Source organism: Arachis ipaensis, chromosome B05 (genome assembly GCF_000816755.2).
Source record: "Arachis ipaensis cultivar K30076 chromosome B05, Araip1.1, whole genome shotgun sequence".
Taxonomy (NCBI): domain Eukaryota; kingdom Viridiplantae; phylum Streptophyta; class Magnoliopsida; order Fabales; family Fabaceae; genus Arachis; species Arachis ipaensis.
In genome coordinates, this window is record NC_029789.2 from 130220232 (window position 1) to 130227274 (window position 7043).

Genomic DNA, 7043 nt, shown 5'->3' on the forward strand with positions numbered 1-7043 from the left:
ATACTAAAAATATTAATATTAATATTTTTAAAATATCTGATTTTTTTATATTATATTATATTTGACATTCCATAGCATCAGTTGTGTCAACGTCAAACTTTTATGTAGCTTTGAAAATGATTCATTGGGACCATACAAGAAACCATGATTGAGAGGAAAATATTTGAATAGCTAAGTCTATACTTTTGGTGTTAGGTTCTCGTTATCTAAGAATTAAATCTCCTCATTTTTTAGTCACCAAAAAAAAAAAAAATCTCCTCATTTTTTAATTAAATGAAATAGAATAATACAACTCGATGAGAAAATCAAAGTGATACATATATATGACACGAGGGTTTCTATTTTCATTTTTACTTTTCTGCTTATCCTACATATGGCATTATTAGTATATATTTATATTTATTTTTTTTTTCCAAAGATAATGAAATTTCATTAATAGAAATAAAATGAGATGTCCACATTACAAGAACTGAAATAAGCAAAAGGGAATCTCCCAAAAGGCCATTTGAAGAGACCAAACTTAACATCAAATGAGAACAGTGAAACATTTGTAAGAGCAACTAAAGGGGAAGGTGATGAGGAAAGTCACTCATTTCTCTGACTAGCTTCGTCGGCGAGGCGATTACTTCCACTGGGTTGCGGCGTGTGCCCTCATAGATCCAGCTATTTCGTTCCTTCCAAATCAACCAAAGGGTTACAGCGATCTGTTGCAGCAGCAAGTTTCCCTCTTGTTCTTCCATGTCCTCGAACTAACGCCAACCACCATGAGCTGAATTCAATGACCTCCGAGCTAGGTAAGCACCAGTTGAGTTGAGATTGCCCCCAGATTTCTTGTGTTTCTCTGCATTTGACCAAGCAATGAAGCTGGGTTTCCTCTGTTTCCTGGCAGCAAGGGCAGATTCCACTAGTGGACGGGAATCGGTGATGGAGAAGAGAGGAGACTGGTAGTCGTTCATGGCATGCTTTCCAGAGGAAGATTTGGATTTTGTGGGGGACTGAGAGCTTTCATAGGGATGTCCAAAGGTCCTTCAGACGCAGATTTGGAGGGCCAAGCTCCAAGGGCTCGTGGAAAAAGTTGTAGGCAATCTGGTATCCTGCAGCGACACTGTAAGTGTTTGATCTGTGCAAAGCCTATTTAATTTTATCACTATCACCTTCAATCGGAACTGATAAAATTCTGCTATGAATGTCTTCGATAAAAACTTGCTGAATCATATTTGTGTTCCACTGGCCGTTTGAATTAATTAGGTCTTTAACCCAGAAAATTGTTGGATCTGTAGCTTGATGAGCTGATTGTGGAGGGACAGTGAAAGGATATGGAGGTGGAAGCCACGGGTCTTCGAAGATTCTGATTTCTGAGCCTGTGCCAACACTCCAAGAGAGCCCCTTCTCAACCACTTTGCGCCCCTCTAGCAAGCTGTGCCACCCCCATGAAGGTGTGTTTCCAGTCTCGGCTTTTAATACATTGCAATATCGATAATACTTTTCTTTTAATATTCTAGATAGGAGTGAACTTGGTTGTGTTGTTATTCGCCAAAACTGCTTCCCCAGTAAGGCTAGATTCTGCGCCCTGAGGTCCTTGATCCCTAGTCCTCCTTCCTTCTTAGGTCTTGTCATAGTATTCCAGCTGATCCACACCATTTTCCTCTCTGTACCACGTTGTCCCCACCAGTATTGAGAGAGCATACTATGAATTTCTGAGATGAGTGTGTCTGGGAGCTTAAAACAGGACAGTGTATATATAGGGACTGCTTCTCCTACTGCCTTGAGTAATGTGTGTCTACCTCCTGCCGACAGTAACTTTCTTTTCCAGCCTAGAATATGCTTCCTGATCTTATCCTTAATGAGGCTGAAAGTAGCTTTCTTCGATTTATTAACTATAGAAGGAAGGCCCAAATATTTGTCTGTAGCCCCAATGTGGTTAATATTTAGAGCCGCTGCCCATTGATTTCTAAGTAAATCCGGAGTATTATGACTGAAGAAGACTGACGATTTGTTGAGATTCACTTTTTGTCCACTAAAACCCTCATAGGTATGTAAGAGTTCCAAAATATTCGCACACGAGATCGTAGAAGCCTTGCAAAATAGGATCGAATCATCCGCAAACAGTAGGTGATTGACTCTGGGGCACCTCCTTGACACTTGAATACCTTGAATTAGATTGTTTTGTTCTGCCTTGTGTAGCAAGAAGGAGAGACCTTCTGCACAGAATAAAGATATGGGGATAGGGGGTCTCCTTGACGGAGACCTCTATTTGGTTTAAAGAAACCATAGGGTTGACCTTCCACAACGACAGAATAAGAAACAGTTGTGACTAACTCCTGAATCCAAGCAATCAGTGTACCATCAAAGCCTAGTTTAGTTAACATGAACCAGAGAAAGTGCCATTCCATCCTATCATAAGCCTTGCTCATATCTAATTTCAATGCCATTTCAGTCTCCAGCCCTTGCCTCTTATTTTTAAGATAATGCATATATTCATGTGCAATTAAAATATTGTCTGAGATCAAGCGGCCTTTAATAAAAGCACTCTGATTAAGGCTTACTAAATTTTTCATCAAGCCTTGAAGTCTAAAAACCAGAATCTTAGAGATAATTTTATAGACCACCGTAGAGAGGCTAATAGATCTCACCTGAGTCATGTTGTTAGCATCTGGAACTTTAGGAATGAGACAAATATGGGTGTGGTTTAAGCTCTTAAGAAGTCTTCCACCTGCATAGAAACTTCGAGCTGCACGAAATAAGTCACTGCTAATGATATCCCAGTAACACTGGAAAAACTTGGCTGTCATGCCATCTTCTCCCGGGGCACTCTGGGGATGCACACTGAAAGTGGCTCTCTTAACTTCTTCTATAGTAATTGGCCTTCGCAACCTATGGTTCATGGAAGGGGAAACCTTAGGCTCAAAGTCGGTGAAATAAGGATCCGGTTCAGTTTGGCATGTGGAAGAGAAGATCTCCTTAAAATATTCCTCAGCTACTCCTGCAATGTCTGCATTTGTAGTTGCTATTTCACCATTTACATTCTCTAATTTCCAAATCCTGTTCCTTCTCATCCTGTTTCTGAATTTTTGATGGAAGAATTGAGTGTTGCGGTCCCCCTCTTTAAGCCATTTAACCCTGGATTTCGCCTTCCAATACATCTCTTCATCATGGTAGGCTATTTCCAATTTTCGCTCTAGTTCCAGCAGTTCCTCCCCACCATGCACGCCCGCTGACCTTAGCTCTTCAATCTGACGGCTTAGATGCTCAATCTGTTTTTTAGAGTTATGCTCTCCCTCTCGTTGCCATTGAACGATGCGGTGTCTACATCGTTTTAACTTCTGGGCCAGAATGAACATTGGGGAACCAGAGATTTCTTCTTTCCAAACATCACAAATAATCTGTCGCACCTCCGGTTTTGAGCACCATCGCTCTTGGAACGTGAATCGTCGCTTAGTGTTCCCTGGTCTTGGGTTGGAGTCTATCAAAAGAGGGGCATGGTCTGAGCCCAACTCCGAGAGCCTAAGGACCACCGAATTAGCGTACAACAACAGCCAATCAGTTCCGACCAGGACCCTATCCAATCTTTCCTGTACCAAGTCATTTCCGCGGCGCCTATTTGTCCAAGTGAAGGGTCTCCCTACCATTCCTATGTCTACCAGAGTTCCATCATCAATAAAGTTGCAAAATACAGCAATGGAAGATGCCGATTTAGCAATACCTCCCAATTTCTCAGTTTGCGAAGTGATGGCATTAAAGTCTCCAGTAACTACAACCTTTCCTCCAAATTGTTGGATAACCAGTTGTAATTGAGAGAATTGCAATGAACGCACTTGCTCATTGGCGTTTAAGTGCACCCCTATCAATCCCCAGCTCTCGTTAAGACCTTGATCAGTAATTCTTGCCGCGATAAAGAAGTGGTCCGATTGCACGACCTGCACTGTCACCCCTTCCCTCCAAGCCAACGCCATTCCTCCCGCCACACCATCAGGGTCAACGATAAACCAATTACTAAAACCAGCTGCGCTTAATTTTTGCTCCACATTACAAGCCTGGTTCTTAGTTTCACATAAGAGACCAAGCTCGGGGAAGTGGGACCTTGACATCCCTTTCAAATGATGGACTGTCAGGGGTCTTCCCAAACCCTGACAGTTCCAGCAGAGTAGCTTCATATCTCCTTGGGTGCCAATTGAAGGCTGGCACCCTCCACCTGATCATCCAAACTCCGATTAAGACCAAGGCAAACCCTTTTCTGCTGCTCATTATTTTCTTTACCCACACTCCTTTTTTTCTCTCTAGCTTGTTTGATGTAGTGACCTCCTCCCCTTGCCATTTGCTTCAGCTTCGGGGTCTTCCCTTTTTTAGCCGTCATAGTAGCAATATTGGTATTACCATTAGCATCAACCTGAGCTATCGGAATTTCTCCCAAAATCATCGGGGATGTAGATTCAGTTGTGGGGATCCAAGAATCAGTATCTTCAGTTGAATCCTCTGCACTGGCCTCTGTGTTACTTCTTATTGGGTTCTTAGTTTGTGTCCTCGGCTCTGACATGCTAAGCTTTGAGAAGCCTTCCATCAGCCATGTTGGGGGAGGTTTCTTCTTTGGGTGAGGCGGCATTGAGCTTGCTGAGCTTGGTTTATTATGGGATCCCCTTTCATTATCTGCAATTCTTCTCCCCACTTGATCAGACTTCACCCAGTCTCCAATTTTGTTTTCCTGAATATGACCGACAGCAGAATCTTCTAACCATTGTGAACAATTTTTGATCTCGTGGCCTAAATTTGCACAATAAGTGCACACTGTGCCTAGCCTTTCATACCTGAGTCCAATTTCGATGGTCTTCCTATCTGGACCAGCAATTAGCAGGCTGTCTTTTACTTCCTTCTCACCACAAATATCAACCCGAGCCTTGAGGATTCTGTTTTCCTTTCCTTTAACTTCAAAAAAACCCAAATCAGACACCTTTCCCAAGCTTTCTCCTATTTTCCTCCCAGCTTCCAGTGTTTTGAACTTTTCCGGGATCCCCCACAATTGTACCCAAACTGGGAATTCATATATTACATTGGCATCAGCCTCCTCCTGGACATTCCATCGTCTAACATGCAAAACAAAATTTTTAAATAGCCAAGGAGAGCCTTGTTCAATTCTCAGTAGTTCTTCTTCCATATCAAAGAAAAATTGAAAGACATTAGGTTTTATTTCAGTAACTCTGAATCCTTTTGGCTTACCCCAGATCACTGTTAACGCATTCTCCATGGTGCCCGTTGTGAATTGTCTATTAGCGAAGATTCTACCTATGAGGCTATTGGCACAGGCTTGAACCCCTTCTATGATATCTTCTTCTCCAAGAAATACCATCCCTCCACGGCGATTTTTTGCATTCTGGTTCCTCCAGTCAGTCTCTTCTCTCCTATCGCCCATACTGCAGTGTCTTAATGCAGTGATCAGGTGCTCAGAATTGGATCAAATCCCAATTTGAATTTATTAGCTTGAAGAGCCTTAGCAGGCGCTAGAATAAACCCTAGCAGAGCACTAGAGAAGCCTTAGCAGGCGCTAGTAGAAAGTACGAAGTGATATATACTTATATTTATTTATGTCATATATAATTGCAAATTCACATTCAAATACTCAAAATTTATATTTAATACGGGGCTATCCCTCATCATCCCGATCCTGAAAGAAATAAGGACTACTGCACCTTCTAACATTAAATGTTGCCGCCGGTTTAGCATTCAAAATCAAAGGAACCCTGAGCCGGCGACACTTAACAAACTGCGGATCGAACCGGCTGCTCTTGATCCTCCCAAACTTAGCCCTTATCGTAACATCCAAATCGACGGCCAAGTCATTGAAAATGCCCACACTCCTCTCCATGTTGTACTCAGCAATTTGCTTTGGCCCGAGTCAAATCGGGCTTTGTCCTTCAAACACGGCTTCTTGAAGGAGGGTCGTGTTCTTGTGGCCTTGATCAAATGGCGCCAAGTTTACGGTAGCAAAATACCTGTCTTTGTACCAGGCATATGCGGTGATCCTCCTATAGTACACCACCACGTTGTTGTTAGGGTTTCTTGCTATGATGTTGACTTTGAATTTGTAGTTCAATGTGGTGTTGTTGTTGGTGAGATTGAATTGAGTGAGGGAAGCATTGGTTACTTGGAATTTGACACTTGATGGAGATATGATTATCCAAAATAGGAATATAGATAGAATGAAGCACAGGAATAAGGTGTAGAGTGTGACGAAGATGCAGCAAAAACTGCACCTGAATGATCTCAAACACATGTTGATGATGGTGATTTGTGATAGCTAATAACAATGATTGATAATTAATGATGAATGTGGTGTAACATTTTAGTGGATATATATTTGTAGAGGGTACCTCCTTAGCTTATGATTATATGTGTTTAATATGGTGTGTAATTTCTTGAGATTTTTCTAGGGGATTTCCTTGTAATAATGTTACAAAGCATATAGAAGAAGCATTGACTTTTGATAACCGAGTAAGGAACTCTTATTTTCAATGGGTTTGCCCATCAAGAAAGCTCTGCTCAAAGTGGAATAAGAGTATGAATAGTTAGACTTAGTCATAGTTAAATATTTATATAAAATTAGTATAAATAGAGAGAAAAAATTATATGATACTGATAGTGTAAATCGTCATGTGATGCTGACTGTAGGTGTTACATAATAAAACTGTAGGTGTCATATAATAAGAATAATACGTATCTGTAAGATGTTAGATTGTGATGCTGAAGGTAGGTGTCACACAATAAGAATAACATGTATATGTACAATGGTTGGGTTGAGTATCGTTTATTCATTTGTTGTGATGGAGGATCATGATTCTCGTTTGAGCTTAGTGTCCATGTATATTTGTTTTTTTTTTTTGGGTCATTACACTACTCACACACCCATATTTTGAGATTTTCTTAAACCTCATCCCAGTATCAGTATCAGCTATCAGTATCAGCTGGGGTTTGAATTTGGTGTAACTTGATTAAGAGGTAATATGATTGCCATTTGGTGTCCATATTTGTTTAAGGAATTGTGTAATGAAAAA

General features: G+C 41.0%; 1 pseudogene; it reads right to left on the reverse strand.

Annotated features, from left to right (window-relative positions):
* Nucleotides 5608-6427, reverse strand: LOC107641115 (annotated as a pseudogene).